Source organism: Leucopleurus acutus, assembly GCF_964270905.1.
Source record: "Leucopleurus acutus genome assembly, chromosome: 18".
In the NCBI taxonomy this organism is placed as follows: domain Eukaryota; kingdom Metazoa; phylum Chordata; class Mammalia; order Artiodactyla; family Delphinidae; genus Leucopleurus; species Leucopleurus acutus.
Genome location: NC_139160.1, coordinates 41,396,747 through 41,416,955, shown reverse-complemented (window position 1 = coordinate 41,416,955; position 20,209 = coordinate 41,396,747).

Here is a 20,209-nt window from a genome sequence, read left to right as displayed (position 1 = left end):
ATGCCAACAAATTAGAACCTACAATAAATGAATAGGTTTTTAGAATCATACAACTCTCCAAGACTGATCATAAAGAAACAGAAAATCTGAACAGACTGACCACTAGTAAGGAGATTGAAACAGTAATCAAAAACCTCCCCAAAAAACAAAAGTCAGATGGATGGATCTGATGGTTTCACAGGTGAAGTCTACCAAACATTTAAGGAAGATTTAATACCTATCCTTCTTAAACTCTTCCAAAAAATAGAAAAGGGCATGCTTCCTAAGTTATGTTATGAGGCCAACATTACCCTGATACTAAAGGACAAGGATAACACACAAAAAAATAAAATTACAGGCTAATATCTCTGATAAATATAGATGCATTCTCAGGAAAATATTAACAAAATCAATGTAACAATACATTAAAAGAATCATACACCATGATAAAGTGGAATTCATTCCAGGGATGCAAGGATGGTTCAACATCAATAAGTTGACCAACATTATACACAACATTAACAAATGAAGGAAAAAAATCATATGATTATTTCAATAAATATATGAAAAGCATTTGAAAAGATTTAACACCCATTTATGATTTAAAAACTCTCCATAAAATTGATATAGAAGGAAAGTACCTCAACATAATAAAGACTGTATATGACAAACCCACAATAGAAATTATACTCAATAATGAAAAACTGAAACCTATCCCTCTAAGATCAGGAACAAGACAAAGATACCCACTCTCATCACTCTTATTCATCATAGTTTTGGAAGGCCTATCTAGAGCAATTAGGCAAGACACAGAGATAAAAGGCAAATTGGATAGGAAGAAGTAAAACTGTCACTATTTGCATGTGAGATAATTTTATATATAGAAAACTTTAAATATTTCACAAAAAACTGTTAGAAATAATAAACAAATACAATAAAGTACTGGGTACCAAATCAATTTCAAAAATAGGTTGCATTTCTATATCTAACAATGAACTAGCAGAATGAGAAATTAAGAAAACAATCCCGTTTACAAATGCAATACAAAGCATAGAATACCTAGGAGCAAATTTAAAAAAGGATAAGAAAAACTTGTACACTGAAAACTATAAGATATTGTTGAAAGAAATTGAAGAAGACACAAAAAATATGGAAAGATATCTCATACACATGTATTGAAAGAACCAACATTGTTAAAATGTCCATTTTACATAAAGCAATCTGCAGATTCAGTGCAATTCCTATCAAAATATCAAGGATATTTTTTGAAGAAATTGAACAAAAGAATCCTAAATTTTTTTGAACCACAAAAGACCTTGGAAAGTCAAAGCAAACTTGAGAAAAAAAGCTCAAAACTAGAGATTTTACACTCCCTGACTTCAAATTATACTACAAAACCATGGTAATCAAAGCAGCATAGTACTAACAGAAAAACAGACACACAGATCAAGGGGACAGAATTGAGAGTTCAGAAATAAAGCCACAAGTATATGGACAATTAATTTATGATAAAGGAGTAAAGAACATACAAAGATATAGTCTCTTCAATAAATTGTATTGGAAAAACTGGACAGCCACTTGCAAAAGAATAGAACTAGACCATTTATCTTACACAAAAATTAATGCAAAATGAATTAAAGACTTGAAGGTAAGACCTGAAAGCATAAAACACCTAGAAGAAAACACAGGCAGTATGTTTTTTGACATTGGTCTTATTTCTGGTTATGTCTCTTCTGGCAAGGGAAACAAAAGAAAAAATAAACAAGTAGGACTACATCAAACTAAAATGCTTCTGCATGGCAAAGGAAATCATCAACAAAAAAGACAACCTACCAAATGGGAAAATATATTTGCAAATCATATAGGCATTGAGAGGTTAATATTCAAAATACATGAAGAATTCATTCAACTCAACAACCAAAAGATAACCCAATTTAGGAAATGAGCAGAGGAGCTGAATAACATTTTTCCAAAGAAGACATACAGATGACCAACATGCACATGAAAATATGTTCGTTGCCACCAATTATAAAGGAAATGCAAATCAAAAACCAAAATGAAATATCATCTCACCCAATAGGATGGTTATTATCAAAAAGGCAAAAAATAACTAGTGTTGGAGAAGATGTGGAGAAAGGGAACCCTTGTATCCTTTTTGTGGGGATATAAATTGGTGTAATCACTATGGAAAAAGTATGAAGAGTCCTGAAAAAATTAAGAATAGAACAACCACATATTCCAAATATTTTACTTCTGGGTATTTATCCAAAGAATACAAAAACACTAATTTGAATAGGTATATGGACCCCTATGTTCATCGCAGCATTATTTACAACAGACAAGATATGGAGAAACCTAAGTGTCCACTGACAGGTAAATGAATAAAGATGTGGTATATGCATACTATGGAAAACTACTCAGCTATTTAAAAAGATGAAATCTTGCCATTTGTGACAACATGGACGGACCTTGAGGGTATTATGCCAAGGCAAATATATAAGATGGAGAAAGACAAATACTGTATAATTTCACTCATATGTGGGGGGAAATATATAGCAAAAATACCAAACACGTAGTTATAGATAACAGATTATTGGTTACCAGAGGTGAAGGGAGCTGGGGGGAGGGCAGAATGAGTAAAGGGAATCAACTGTATGGTGATGAATGGAAACTAAACTTTTGGTGGTAATCACACTGTACTGTATACAGAAGTAGAAATATAGTGGTACACATGAAACAATTTTATAAACCAAAAAAAATATAGAAAAGAATAAATGTCTTACATCACTGAACTCAGTTTCTAATTTAAGTAGTTGGGAAAATAAAGTACAAGTGAAATAAAAAACAAGCAGAAAATAAAAGAATAATAAAGATAATTTCAGAAACCAATACAATTGGCTTCTGGAAAGACAAAAACAACAAAGAAAATTAATGACACACCTCTTTCCTTGAAAAAGTCAATAAACCTAGTAAACTTCCAGCCAGACTGATTAGGATACAAAAAGGTGAACGCTGGGACTTCCCTGGTGGTCTAGTGGTTAAGACTACTTGCTCCATGGGCTTCCCTAGTGGCACAGTGGTTCAGAATCTGCCTGCCAATGCAGGGGACATGGGTTCGAGCCCTGGTCTGGGAAGATCCCACATGCTGCAGAGCAACTGGACCCGTAAGCCACAATTACTGAGCCTATGCATCTGGAGCCTGTGCTCCACAACAACAGAGGCCACGATAGTGAAAGGCCTGCACACCGTGATGAACAGTGCTCGCCGTTTGCCACAACTAGAGAAAGCCCATGCACAGAAACGAAGACCCAACACAGCCATAAATAAAGAAATAAATACATTAAAAAAAAAAAAAGACTACTTGCTCCCAATGCAGGGGGCCTCAGTTCCATCCGTGATCAGGGAACTAGATCCTGCATGCTGCAACTAAAAGATCCTGCATGCCACAACTAAAAGATCCTGCATGCCGCAACTGAAAAGATCCTGCATGCAGCAACTAAGACCCGGCACAGCCAAATAAATAAATACTAAAAAATATTTAAAAAGCAAAAAGATGAAGGCACAAATTAGCAGTATTAAAAATGAAATTAGCAATATCACTACACACACTAGAGACATTAAAAAGATAACAAGAGACTGTTATGAATAACTTTTATCCAGTCTTAACGTAATTGAAATATACAAATTTTTGAAAAAATAAACTATCAATTTTACATAAGAAGGAATATATAACATTTAATACTCTATATATATTAAAGAAATTGAATGTATGCTTAGAAACATTACCACAAATAAGACCTCAGTGCCAGATTTAATTCTATACATATTCTCTCAGATACCTATTCTTCCCGAAAATTGAAGAGGGATAAGGCAGGAACACAAACCAACTAATTCTATGAAGCCAGTATTACCCCAGTTAAAAAGTAAAAAGAAAAAGGCATTACAAGAAAACAATAGACATATATCTCATGAAGAAAAATATTAAAATAATCTTATTTAAAAGTTAACAACTTGAATCCAACAACATATAAAAATAACGGTACATCATGACCAATCAGAGTTTATCCCAGGAGCAGTTAATTTAACATTCTAATTGATCCATGTAATTCAACACATTAACAGACTATCAAGAGAAAACAATATGATAATGTCAAGAGATACAGAAAACTACTTGACATTTTTGAGAAAAATAATTCTCAGCAAACTTCTTCAAACTGATAAAAGTCTTTTATGAAGAGTGTACAATTAACAGCCTTCTTAACAGTGAAAGTTATTTTTATCAAAGATTGAGACAAGGCAATAATGTTCTTGCCTATCACTCCTAGTTAACATTTTACTAGATACAGGTATACCTTGGGTTCAATTCTAGACCATTGTAATAAAACAAATTTCACAATAAATGAGATCCAGGAGTTTTTTGTTTTTTGGTTTCCTAGTGCATATAAAAGTTATGTTTATACTAGACTGTGGTCTTTTAAATGTCAATAGCATTATGTGTAAAACACAATGTACAAATCTTAATTTTTAAAACACTGTATTGCTACAGAATGTTGGGCTTCCCTGGTGGCACAGTGGTTGAGAGTCAGCCTGCCAATGCAGGGGACACAGGTTCGTGCCCTGGTCTGGGAAGATCCCACATGCTGCAGAGCAGCTGGACCCGTGAGCCATGACCGCTGAGCCTGCACGTCCAGAGCCTGTGCTCCACAATGGGAGAGGCCATAACAGTGAGAGGACCGTGTACTGAAAAAAAAAAAAAAAAAAAAAAAGAATGTTGGTCATCATCCGAGCCTTCAGTGAGTAGTAATCTTTTTTGCTAGTGGAGGTTTTGAAATATTGCAAGAATTACCAAAATGTAACACAGAGACACTCAGTGAGCAAATGCTATTGGAAAAATGACACTAATTGACTTGCTGTACACAGTTCTGTCACAAAGCTTCAATTTGTTAAATATGCAATATCTGTGAAATGCAACAAACAGAAGTTCAATAAAACATTCTATGTATATATTTTAAACAATGAAATAAATAATAAAAAAATGATAAAAAAGGCATAGCAGTTGGAAAGAAAACTTTTTAATCACAGATGAAATACTATGTATAAAATTTTAATGAATAAGCAGAAGTAATTATGAGCACTCATCAGCTAAGTTAGCAATATTGGAAGATATGAGGTCAATAGCCAAAAAACAAATGTGTTTCTAAATTCTAGTAACAAACAATCAGAAATTAAAACATTTACAATAATAACAATTATAGGAAACACTTAAGAATAAATTTACAAAATATTTGTCAAACCTGAATTCTAAAAACTATAAAACACTAACAAAAGAAAACATAATTAAATGGAAAAATACGCAATGTCTATGGATAGAAAAAGTCAATATTGTTAAGATGTCAATTTTCCTGAAATTGATCTACAGATATAATCCAATAACAGTAAAAATCTCATTATGTTTTTTCTAGAAACTGATAAAATGTCTCAATAATGTATATGGAAAAATGACTGAACCTAGAATAGTCAAAACAAACTTGATTGTTTTTTTGTTTTTTGTTTTTTTTGTCTGTGTTGGGTTTTCATTGCTGTGCACGGGCTTTCTCTAGTTGTGGAAAACGGGGGCTACTCTTTGTTGCAGTGCACAGGTTTCTAATTGCAGTGGCTTCTCTTGTTGCAGAGCACGGGCTCTAGGTGCATGGGCTTCAGGAGTTGTGGCACATGGGCTCAGTAGTTGTGGCCTGGGGACTCTGGATGGCAGGCTCAGTGGTTGTGGCACACAGGCTTAGTTGATCTGAAGCATGCGAGATATTCCCAGACCAGGGCTTGAACCTGTGTCCTCTGCATTGGCAGGCGGATTCTTAACCACTGTGCCACCAGGGAAGTCACAGCCAAAACAAACTTTAAAAAGATGAACAAAATTACAGTTCTCACAACACATATTTTCATCTTATTTATAAAACCATAGTTATCAGAAGAGAATGGCATTAGCTTTCTATCTATATGTCATCAATCTATCATCTATCTATCTCATCTGTTTATCCAAAAATGGAGCTATATAATATGTACAAAAGACTGTGGACACTTTTCCCAAGGCAATTTGAAGCATCAATTTATTCTTTCAACAAAGCTGTAGGAACAGTTGAGTATCTAAATAAAAAAGAAGTGAAATTCAACCCTTGATGTGACAGCATATACAAAAGTTAACTTGAGATTGTTCACAGATTTGTATATAAGAAGTAAAGGTACAAGCTTCTAAAAGAGCACAAAAGAGAAAAGCTTAGTAAAGATCACTCAAAATGAATGAAACTCAAAACAATTATTTTGAGAAAAAGAAACCACAGTAAAAGAGCTTACATTCCATGGATCACTTTATATAAAACTCTAGAGAAGTGAACTAATCTATTGAGACAGAAAGCATATCAGTAGTTGCCTTGGGATGATAGGAGAATGGAAGAGGAAACATTGATAATGCTATGAGGAAACTTGTGGGTGATGAATATGTTCATCATCCTGATTGTGGAAATGAATACTACAAATTACAATGTTCTTGCTATTCTACTTAAATATGATTAATTCTCTAATATTTTCTGCCCAAAGAAAAACTGACATAGCTGGCTTAAATAGTTCCTTTTTACTCAATAATTCATCAATCAATTCTGTTGTAATGAATTTATTCTGGACACATGCACTACAAATTACTTTCTTCTATGTGAATAAAGTAGATGGTTCAGCACTTTTTCCAGTAAATTTGAACAACGTGTAAAATGGGTTTGCTTTTCTTTGTTGTTAACATAGACAAAAGGATATAATTTATTAGCATAGTCCTTCATTTTTATGGCTTATCTTCTAATCTCACTCTCTCCCTAATTTTTGGACTAATTAAACATTTTAATCCAGCTTTCCTTGTTTTTTCCACATTTTAACTTCACTGTTTCTTTTTTAATGCTTTGTTTTTATATATGGAGTCAGATTCTCTCTTGAGATATCTTGAATGGAACTGGGGTTCTTTTTCACCAATGAAGTGATATAAGGCATTTCTCCATTGCCAATCTTGAAAATGTCTCCTGTTAGGTACAATTTAAATGTTGACTATCCCTACCTTCAGGTAGAATTAAACACTGTGTTCAGATAATTAATAATTTAACACATATTTATTGCATAAATAGGTCCTTGCTGAGGACAAAATGTAAGATCGTTACTGTAACTATCATAAAAAATTTAATAGTATAGCACATTGTTACTTCAATATCTATCATGAAATTTGTAAAAATTCATAGCAAGTGTTTCTATAGGTTTGTTCTCCTATTAGATCTGAATGCAGACCTTGAGTGTATTACTATACTAGGGCTGCCATAACAGAGTACCACACATTCAATAGCTTAAAAAAAAAAAAGAAAAAAACAGAAAATTTTTATTGACTCACAGTTCTGGGGCTCAGAAGTCTAAAATCAAGGTGTTGGCAGAGCTCTCTGGAAACTGTAGGGGTCTTTCTTTGCCTTTTCCTAACTTCTGGTGGTTTGCTAGTGTCAGTTGAAAAAAATGTACAACCTAAAATATAAGAATTATGTTTTATTTGGAGGACTTTCTGAGGATTTCAAGCCCAGGAGACAGCCTCTTTGCTCTAAGGGACTGGTCCGTCAAAGAAGTAAGGGAGAAGTCAGGATATATAGAAGTTTTGTCACAAAAAACAGGTAATCAGAATATCAAAAGATAACTGTTAATTAAAGAAAACCAGACTTCTAAAGTTAATGAATTTAGTGCTTTTCTACAATATGTATGGGAAGATGTAAAAGTATGGGCTCATTGAAATCATTCCTTTGATATGTACTTCAGCTATCTGGGGCTAGTATCCTGTGTTTTCCCATCCTGAGTCTCCTCAGGATGAACTGTTGGGGCTTCAGTGGCTGATGGCTTGATGGCAGGCATCCTGTTACCATCCTGATTTCCGTCAGGGCCCACCATCAGAGGTGGCTGTAATGTGATGGCTTGATGGCTGCAACATCCTTTGTTTACTGACATAGCAGGCAACCTTTTCCATTCACATTAGCAATCTTTGGTGTTTCCTGGTTTCTAGATGCACCAAACCAATTTTCCATCTTCACATGACATTCTCCTTCTGTCTTTTTACATCATCTTCCCTCTGTGTGTCGGTGCCCAAATTTTCCCTTTTAATAAGGAAACTAGTTATGTTGGGTTAGGATCCACCATAATGATCTCATCTTAACTTGGCTAAGTCTGAAAAACCCTATATCCTGAGGGACTGGGATTATAACTACAACATATATTCTTTTAGGGAAAAAAATTCGCTCCATAATTGTTACCCACCCAGCTTCTTGGACACTTTAATAAACAGAAATTGATAAGAGGTCACATGAGAAATTCAGGCAAGGCTTTGGGGGACTTGCAGTGCAACATGAGGGAGTGAGAACAAGTAACAGATGGCCTTGCTTGCTCCCCAAGGGGAAGCGAGCTGATTCCTTAAACAGGGTGAGAGTGGGGGTGGATCAATGGGTCAGGATGAAGGAGTGGCTTAGGTGGTCTGCCCAGCCCCTTGGTGGTGCTGTGTGCAAGGATTATGCATGGTACCCTGTTTTGCTGCTAGCACCTCAGAAGTGTCAGTTGGGTTTTGGCTTTTTTGCATCTTATTGTTCATACTTTGCCCCAACTGTGCATGCATGCAGTTATTGTTAGTTCCTTATAGTTGTTTTGTATTCTGTTGTTTGAGATGTTTGTCCAGGTGCAAGCATGCCAATAAAGGGTCCCAGGTCCCAGGTCCTAGCCTGTCTCATAACAATGAGCATTATTTGTTTTGGGATTCCATTTCCTAAAAAAGTGACTGGTATATAATATATGCATAATTGTTTATTATTTGGATAAATTAGAGAATGACTATAAATTCAAAGTGAGGTTCTAGATATAAATTTAACTATAAATACAATCAATTCATCTAAAGTTTACATAAATATAAAAATGTAAAAGTTAATTCCTCTTCCAAATTATTCAAACCTATGTCTGTCTACTCTGTATTCTTTTATGGAGATGTCTAAATAAATTCATAGATATGGATCTAAGTGTAATAAAATCATAGCTTCATATGGCAAAATATTTTCTGTCAGCAAAATATTTAACATTACGTTTTTGAAGTTGCCATAGACTCATCATCCTAACATCAGATAATTCTTTATTTTGTATCTTTCTTACTTTTGCACAACACATTTAAATATATTTTATCTTAGAGCTGATTCTCTTAGTTGTTGAATTGATTACATTTCCCATGGATATGCTCCAATAAAGTTCTGATAAAAAAGAAAAGTAGAACTTCCTGAAAATCTCTCTTGTCCTTAAATATGTCTTATAGTTGTGAAAAACTAATGGAAGATTTAGTCCCTGATTTTTAAAACTTCACTCCATTAACAATCGTTGTGACTCTGTGAAAGCAAGGTGAAATATAGAACTGAGGTGCTTCCTGTCAAAATTCATCAGCATGTTTAAGAAACCTGAGTAACATATTTAATATATAAATCTAATATGCTTTCAACAGTTCCTTCCTAAGAGATTCTTCTTGTTTTTTCTCCACCTTTGTTTTATATTCTTCTTTCTTTGACTGCATAATTTTTCTCACTTTTACCATTATGACAAACACTAAATGATACTACAGAATAATCAGGTTCCTACATAGTAGAATATGGGAAGTATAATCTATTTAATCTTCAGAAAAAATAGGTATGTGTTACAAATTCACTCATAGAATTATATGACTCTGTGCAAGGCAGATCAGAAACAAATATTAAAAACGCAGCCTTTTAAAACTTGCTTAGCTCATGATCTGTTGAAAAAAAAAAAAGATGATTCCTGGAATCTGGGACAAGTAGATTATAAGCACAAGTGTCATCTACGTACTTAAGAAGTTTCTAAGCAACATCAATTACCTGTCTTAATCAATTACTTGAATACATGAAACAGTTTATAGTACAATCAGCAACCAGCTTTATATTGCTTTTAGAAGGGCTATTGCAAAAAATGACTGATTATTAGCAAAATGTCTGTGCAGTAAATATTTAGGCTTATGCACAGATAAGTAAATTTGTATATTAAAGTGAAATTGTTTGTTACTAAGTGCCTCCTCCTCTATTTCTTCTACTCAGTGAAGAAAGGACTGTATCCAGTAATCCTGCTTTGCCTCATATAAGATCTTATTATTAATCAGTGTTGCCTCAGATAAAGTATTTTTCAAGGTATCCATGCTCACATTTCCAATTGGGTAAAATACTGACAATCATTTGAATGCAAGATGTTGAGGGGCATATTTTTTATTTTAATTAGTGTTTTCATTTTCTTTGACTAAATATCCAGGAATGGAATTGCTGGACCATGTGGTAGTTCTATCTTTAATTTTTGGAGGAATTTCCATATTGTTTATTGCAGTATTGTTTACAATAGCCAATATATGGAAGCAACCTAAGTGTTTCAATTGAGAGATGAATGGATAAAGAAGTGTGGCATATATGGAACATCACTCAGCCATCAAAAGAATAAAGTCTTGCCATTTCTTACAACTTGGATAGACCTGGAGGGTATTATGCTTAATGAAATAAATCAGACAAATACCGTATGATTTCACTTATATGTGGAATCTAAAACCAAAACAAATGAATGAATATACCAAAAGAGAAACAAACTCACAGAAAACAAACTAATGGTTGTCAGAGGGTAAGGGAGTAGGAGGATGGGCAAAATAGGTGAATGAGATTAAGGTACACACTATCGGCTATAAAATGTCACAGGGAAGTAATGTACAGTACAGGGGATATAGTCAATAATATAACATTGTTGGTGTATAATCTATAAAAATATTGAATCACTATATTGTACACCTGAAACTAATATAATATTGTAAGTCAACTAAAACTGGAGGATGGATTAAGTCATGGAGTTTTAATGTTTATTTGATATATTATAATATATATTTAAGTGTCTTTATTATTTAATTTAAACCTTTTTTGCTAAATTGGCTAATGATGCCTGATTTCAGTGGTTTAAAATAGCATTGGCTTATTTCTCATTCATGCTATATACCCAACTCAGGTGACCAGGAGGAATATACTCACCTTAGTTATACACAAACAATGCTTCTTCCCAATTAGCCATTCTGTTTGAAGAGCCCATTCTCCTGAATTGTCCACAGGATGACCACTAGTGAAATGCTTCAGCCTGGAAGTAACACTCATCATGTCAAATCACATGCATTTTCTTGTTATCTGTAGTCAACTGAAATGTGTCTGCTGGCAGAAAGACAAGACCTTACTATGGTGTCTTCATTCCTGGTACCAAGGCTTTTCCCAGGGCCCTCGTTTGTGTACCTTCTCCCTCAGTATACACAGCCTCTAGAGTAATTCCTGAGCCCAAGAATTCCTTGATAAATTTCTTGTTAATTTGAGAACATAGGTGTTTCCAACCCATTTTATGATACCCTATAATTCTATAAACATGTGCCATAGTATGGAGTAGGTTTTGTTCTCTCTTGGAACATTGACCATGGCCCAAATAGGGCACTTATGCCTGGCTTGTGCTGTGGAATGATATAAGTTGGAAAAGAGTATGTGCCCTGAAACTCCTTTACTTGTACATATTTTTCCCAAATAAACTTGATTCATATTTGCTCCATCAGGAAGTAATAATGTGTGTTCAAAACTCCTATGCATGACATCCTTAGATGTGAAACTTAGACCTTTTATCTGTATGTATCCACTCACACATATATGCACAAATTATAATAATTCCAAAATGTTGAAGGTTTTCAAAGTTCTCCTAATTTTAAATGTTTGGGTTAGAGTCATGGTAAAGAGCATGGCTTTTTACTATCTTGCTCATCTTTGCTTGTTACACTCTCAATGTTATTTCACCCACACACATAAATCATACAGAGTGCATATATAATTTCCATTATATTAAGAGCAATTCTACCCTTACTTGGATATCTTGGTAACAATGAATCTCAGGCCCTGGAAGGCTTATGTTCTAATCCCAAAAATTTATGAAAGAATTTCCCAATGAAACAACATTTTCTCTGATAAATTCTGTTGATGAGTTAAAATATTTTACCCATCTTGTTATATTAAATCAATGAAATAAAACTTGTAAACTGAAATGTTTCATAGAAATTCTACATGTATTCCATAAGAAAGACAAGGGTGGGCTTCCCTGGTGGCACAGTGGTTGAGAGTCCACGTGCCGATGCAGGGGACACAGGTTCGTGCCCCGGTCTGGGAAGATCCATGAGCCATGGCCACTGAGCGTGCACATCCAGAGCCTGTGCTCCGCAACGGGAGAGGCCACAACAGTGAGAGGCCCGCGTACCGCAAGAAAAAAAAAAAAGAAAGACAAGGGTATTTTAGAGTTTATTTTTTAGCTATCACTGAGATAAAGGACATAATAAATTTGTGAATATTAATTTTAAGATGTTTAACTTATATTTACTATGGATGTGCAGTGGTCAGTGTAACCAACTTTTTAAAAAATTACTAAATTTAAGAATTTGAACTTTAATATTATATAAAACTATCATTATGCTCTTTGATAAATGTCAGAGCCTCTACGAAAGAACTACAGATCCCTTCTTCATGTCACTAATAAAAATAATATCAAGGTAACTTAAAGGTGGAATTGACCTAATTCACAGTATCTTCTGAATTTGTTGTTTTAAAAAGCCATTATTTGTATAAGTTACTCATAAATGCAAAAGTGAATAGTAGAATAGCTAGCCATAAAAGAGCTTTGATTAGTAACTAAAGAGTTACAGTAAAAGGTGCCAAGCTAATATATGTTTACTAAAATATAATACCTTAGACTTATGCAGTTCATCTCTTCTCTGACTTCTTTTATTTTTGCACATTAGAAAATAAGCTGACTATAGACTATGTCTATATAAACTTATCAAATACTTTGAATAAAATGATTTGTCAACTTAATAATCAACAAATTTAATCAAATATGCTTTAATAAATTCTTATGAAGCTTAACTACACTGGCAAAACTGGTTGGTTATTTAGTGTTAAATTATGTAGGCAATTTCCTACAATAATGGATTTTATATATGACCTAAGAAAGTTTTTGCTTAATACTCTAGTTAAAGATTCTAAGGTAATATTAATTAAAATTTTAGGTGTTTCAAGGCAGTTATAATTCAATTTTGGTATCAAATATAGATGGTGATATAATAATTGTTGATAACATTTTACAGCAAGAGAGCACAGGGACACAATGACATTGAAATTGTTTTAATCTTTTTACATAATTGTTTTAGAAGTGTTATATTTAAATTAACTATATTACAAATTATTTTCTATTAAAATTGTGTATTCCTCTGATTTTATATGTACTTTCTTAATTTGCTTCCATAAAATTATTTTACAATATCAAAATTAATCTTCTTGCCCCTATATTTTTCTGGAAAATTAAGCTTATTTTGATTCACATCCACGATAATTTTCATTCTCAATTTCCCTTTGCACCTCCAATTTCCTGATATTTTATGTAAACTAAGGGCATATGTAAAACTTCCAATATTTTATCAAATCCACTAGATTTATACAAATAACATACTAATAACTAGTTTTAGACTATCTCACTACCTTCAAAAATAATCAAAAAGGAAGTAGCAGGCAAAAGACTCAGAATAGTTATCTCAATATTGAACAAAAACAAGTTGGACAACTGACACAGTGGTATCTGATATCAAGACTTAGTATAAAGCTACAGCAACCAAGACTGTGTGGTATTGGTGAAAGAACAGACAAGTAGATCAATGGAACAGAATAGGGAACCCAGAAATAGACCCACATATAGTCAACTTTTCACTAATGAGCAAAGGCAAAACAATGGAGCAAGCTCTATTCAACAAATGGTGCTGAAACAACTGGACATCTACTGGACATTCATTTTGAAAAAAAAAAAAGAATCTGTACAGAGATATCCATCACAAAAAATAATTCAAAATGGATCATAGACCTAAATGTAAAACATCAAACTGTAATATTTCTAGGAGGTAACAAGAAAACCTAGAATACTTTGGGCCTGGTGATGATATTTTAGATATATCACCAAAGGCATGATTCATGAAATAAGTACTGTAATTGATACTGTGTTTCATTAAAATTAAAAACTTCTGCTCTGTGAAAGACAATTTCAAGAGAATGAGAAGACAAGCAACAGACAGAGAAAATATTTACAAAAGACATCTGATAAAGAACTGCTAACAAAATATGCAAAGAACCCTTAAAACTCAACAATAAGAAAACAAACAACCCAATTAAAAATGTCAAAGACCTTAACAGACACCTTATCAAAGAAGATATACAAATGACAAATAAGTGTTTGAAAAGATGCTCCACATCATATTTCATCAGAGCAAAGCAATTTAAAAAAAACACTGTTAACTCCACTACATGCCTATTAGAATGGGCAAAATCTATAACACTGACAACACCAGATGCTGGTGAGGATTTGGGGCAGCAGGAACTCTTATTCGTTGCTAATGGGAATACAAGATGGTACAGTCACTTTGAAAGGTTTTTTTTGTTTGTTTCTTACAGAAACTAAGCATAATCTTACCATAGATTCAGTTATGTTCCTTGATATTTACTCAATTTATGTTCAGCTCAGAACTTGCACATGAATGCTTTATTTATAACAGCCAAAACTTGGAAGTAACCAAGATGTCCTTTAGTTCGAGAATGGATAAACCATGGTACATCAAGAGAATGGAATATTCAGCAATAGAAATGAGCTGTCATTCCATGTCTTTCTTTTTTCATGAAGAAAACTTAAATGCAAATTACTAAGTGAAAGAAAGTAGTCTGACAAGGCTACATGTCATCTGATTCCAACTATATGACATTCTGGAAAAGGCAAAACTATGGAATCAGTGAAAAGATCAGTGATTGCCAGGGGTAGAGGAGGGGAGGGATAAATAGAGCACAGACTTTTAGGGCAGTGAAACTTCTCTATATGATACTAGAGTGATTGATACATGTCATTATACATTTTTCCAAACCCATAGAATGTACAACAGCAAGAGTGAACCATACTATAAACTATGGCCTTTGGGTGATAGTGATGTGTCAGTGAAAGTTCATCAATTGTTACAAATGTATCAATTATGTAGGACACATGGATAATGTACCAGCAGGGAGTATATGGGAAATCTCTGTACTTTGTCCTCAATCTTGCTATGAACTCTACTCTAAAAATCTCTTAATCAACCGAAAATGTATATAATTACATGGAATAAAATGTTCAAAATGAATAGTAGTAGTGGCTAAAATGATACCACAATATTTTTTCTAGCTAATGTAATACATTTCTTTTTCCTTATAAAAAGGCAGACGAGGTTAATCTAGTATTCCAGACTCAAAGAGTTAGAAGGTAGCACTCATGATTCAGAAGGATGGAAATAAACTATGAGTTAAGTTAAGAGATGAAATCCTGTCACAATAGTTTCAATGGCAGTATGTGAAAGTGATAGAAAGCTTCATTCATGGAAAAAACAGAACTAAAAAAGTTAGCCTTGTATATTTCCCATTTTTAATGAGAAAACACATGAATGAAAGACAAATAAATACTATTTGGTACAAAATCATTCTCTCACTAAAAAGGATTACAAAATCCAAATATCAAGCAACAATTTTTGTTCTATTTTCATGATCTCACAAATGTTACAAAATAATTTTTATCCTAATTACAAAGTCTTTCAGATATTACCCATCTCGAAAAATATTAATTAAGCCATGAGCCCTTGGAGGCTGCTATGTAGCAAAACGCTGTGGTTTTTTTTTCCCTCAATATGTGGTTACAGTGTAAAATATAACTGTGAAAATGACATTATTGGCCGCTGTAGTTATCCTCTCAATGACTTGAGCAGCACGTCAAGTTTACTTGGTTTATAATTCTTTTTATCACTTTATGTGGCAGGCACAACCTGAGAGAAACATTTAGCAGTTGATTTCTGCTAAATTCACCATTGCTCATAATAGGAGCTCAGCGCTTGAATTTGTCAAATTGATTGAAATACTCAGGGAGATACTGTAACACTGGCAAATACTGATTAATACCGTAGTCCCAAGCAGAAGGTTTTTTTTTTTTTGCTTTTATTAGTATTCTAGATGGTCTTAAATCTAACAGTACTATAAAGTAAAGTGAAACACCTTTTCCAAATATTCCTGAAGAAATACATCTATACTAGAAATTAAAATCCTACTGATAATTAAAAGGCATTGTTAAGTTATTTTATGTAAAGTTTAAAAAGAAACGTATGAAAATCATAACTATTTTAAAAGCCTTTTACAAGGCTTTGGGTTTTAGGATAACTAAGTAGCAATTCTGGGGAAAAGGCATCATGCTATAATACAAGACAGAATAGGATTTGGATGCAAAATGTTGATTTTTGAATTGTAGTTGCTAAATTCAATGTTACTTTGAGGCAATGATAACTTCATTATGTCTCAATGTTCATACATGTAAAATCATAATAGTATCTGATTTACTGAGCTATTGTTCGGGGACTTAAAGACAATGTAGGTCAAAGATTTTTGTAGGCTATGTAGTATGGATGTTTTGATTAAAATCCTTGTATTTTGAAAAAGAGTAAAGAAAGTCTGTATTTTCTTATGGTAACAAACAATTGTAAAATCTCAATGACTTAAAACAACAAACACTTATTTTACAATCATATCTTTTTTCAAGGGCATCTGTTGAGCATAGTCACACAGAACCCAATCTGATGGAGCGGTTGCCATACCAAATGCTTCTGTTTGCTTTACCATATAGAAATGGAGAATTGCATAGACAAGTAAATGATCTAGACCAGAACTGACACACATTCACTTCTGCTATAAGCACTTATTTTCCAGTACAAGGAAACAGATAACAATACATAAGCCAGGAAATACAGATTTATCATGTGCCTGGAAAGAAGAAAATGGAAAATAACTGTCAAAAGCAATAATGGTTATCACAAAACATAAATCTTGAAGCCTGAAGTAAAATAGATAGTAAAAATCCATTTCACATGGGTTTTTCACATGAGAATAACAAAATTTAAGTCTTACAATTCTAAACATTAGCAAGGTTGTGAAACAAAGAACATTCTTATACACTGGTGGTAGAGTATAAATTGATGCATGACATTTGGAGAAAAATTTGGAAAAAAACCAAGAAAGTGAAAAACATGTAAGCCCTAAATCTTAATTATTCCACTAATTCAATTTCACTCCTTGAAAGAAAGACTGTCCAGGTGCAGAAGTAGTTATTGAGACTTGCTTGTGAGAGCAAAACATTGGAAAAAATATACATGTTTGCAAGTTGAGTAAACTAGGATTATATGTAGCCACTTGAATAAATCCCCCAGCAACAAAACTATAGAACTTTAAAAAGGAATTAACAGAATGATATCCATAGTATAGTATAACTTATATAAAACAAATGCAAAACATAATTAGAGCATTTATGACAGATAAATATCTCACACATAACTTGATATTTATCATATTATATAGCTTAATTTTTATACATTTAAATAATAAATATGGTATATATATTATTTATTACTTACATTTATTATATAGTTATTTTATTGACTTTAGATGTATATTTATTTTTAGTTTGCTTAGATGTGTTTTTATTAAATTAAGTATAGAATGGGAAATAATTTTGATAATGTAAAAGTACAGTTGAGACAAAATTAGTTAAATGATCAAAAGTATGCCTAAACTGGACATTCAACAGTTTAAATGAGTCAACACTGTGCTCACAGGCAAAAATTTAAAAGAAAAATTTAATTCTTTAAAATAAGAAAGTGAACTATTTTATGTAATGAGAAAAAATAACCACACTTCCTCAGCACATCCCTGCCAAAATCACAATAATGAAAATTAGTGACAAATGTATAGTTCTGTATATATTTCTGGAATCAAAATTTCAGACATTAAAAAAAAAAAAACACTGTCAAAGCTTATCTCACAATTTCCTGCTCAAACTTGAGCCAGTGGTGTGTTGACTCTATTGGGTCCTGAAAGTAGATCTTTAAATACTCAGGAATTTAAAGTCATTTATTAAAACACAGCTTTATGCAGCCATGGTGAGGTGTGTTCACCATGGAAACACTACAAATCTGGGTTTTTACCCTGAAAAAAATTTTTTAATATAGTTTTTATTTCTGAAACTCAGTTTAACTTACCTGTGCAAACACTAGTTATAGCACTTGCAAAATTATTTGCATAGTCTTTTAAACCCATACCTGTAAATGGATTTCTTTCCAAATTTAAATACACTTCCTTTATCTGTTGGAAATCCCTTCAAATAATGTTAGATATATAAAATTAAAGTTAAGGACCTGCAGTAGAACACTAATATTCTTGTCTAAATTTAGTGTTAATAATGATTCAATAATCAATTCTACATCATACAATATGCAGGGGGATAAGTATTAAATACTAATCACGAATCTTTCCTAGCACTACTGGATAATAGTGACTAATGATTACTTATGTATACAATCAAAATAAATAAATACAATAAAGAACAAACAGGTTTTAACAGAGCAACATCTCCAGAATGGCCTAAACAATCAGATTCTGCTCTCTGCTAAGTCTTCAATCGGTATTGGAACCCATTTTGGTTTCTGAGTATAAGAACTGTTGCAGACTCTGGATGTGATACCACATAGCTCTGAGGAGGCTCAAATGTCTTTGTCTTTATACTCCATTTGTTTTATGCAGGAAGAAAATCTAAGTGACTTATTTCCATTTCCAACCAGTTGAGCTTCATTACTTTACCATTTCAGATTTATTTTTGATAAGCAGTCTAGGCAGACCAGGTATTTTGCTAAAACCAATCTAGCATAAGAATTTCCACAGTCATCTTCTTGTTGGTAAATTCCAAAAAGTGCTCACAAGAAGGTCTGATACAGGCCAATATAGGAAGAAGATTAGTTACAGATCTTCTCTTAATTATTTCCTTCCCAAATGCCTATTACAGAAGGCTTTATCTTGACTACATTTGATACATAAAAGCCAATATGATATCCTAGATTTCAGAATTTTAAAAGGCATCAAGAATTTTGAGCAAGTTCCAAGAAAGTGATTAAGAAAATAAGGGAATAACCAACTGTCTCAAAATAAGAATACCTAACACATGGTGCATTATGTCTACAGTAGAGATTAGGTAATATCTCTGTTTTATTAGGGAAAAGAGTTTAAATTTAAGTTGAAGAGTGCAAAGGTCATAGAATTAATGGATAAAATTTCCAAGAAGACATATTTTGGCACAATTACAAGTCCGTGAAGATTAACTTGGCTGCCAATGAAAAGATGGAGTAAAGAAAGCTCTTTGCCATTTTTTCCTATCTAACTGCTCACTCCTAGTGAGTTGGAACATATACTCAAGCATATTGTTATTTTGCAGATCACTGACTGAGTCACATTGATTTGTACGTCACAATAATTAGTTGAACTGAATAATTTAGTATATGAAATATTTTTCTTTTGTTTCTTTTTAACACATGCATAAAACTATTAAAATGGGCCAAAGCATTTTGTCACATGGAAGAAAGCATGGCCATCATCTCCCTGTCTTTTTACTGACATGCTTAAATATTCTTATGTTTTTTTCTTCTCTTTTCCTAATGTACAAATGTTTGGGTGTGGATTACTGAAGAAAACATGAACACCCACACACTTTCCCACATCAACACACACACACACACACACACACACACACACACACACAGAATTTCCAATGGGGAATTTTGCCTTTGGGTTTGAAACAAAAGTCTAACTTTAAAAAAATTCTTAACTTTCTTTTGGCATTTTCCCCAGGGGGTATATCTACCTCTGTGATTAGCTCAAGTCTAGATTGATTAGCTCCAGTCATGAAAACTCTATCTTTGAGTCTTCTAGCTTGGAGGTAGCTACAGAAATTGCCACGCCCCACACATATTCAGAAGAAAAAACAAGAACAAGAAGCACAGACTCCATTTTAAACAAAATTACTAAGATAAATAAAATTAGAGAGTAGACTAAAAATCAAAAATGACTTATCAGAAAAACCAGGAAGAGTAAGCTGCTTCCCCCATCAAATCCATGAGAGTCAGGAATTAAAAGCATGTAAGGGAAAAAGTTAAATTAAAGCAGCCAGTGTTTAAAAACAAGAACCTGATTGAAAGTCAGTATGATAAGCCTGA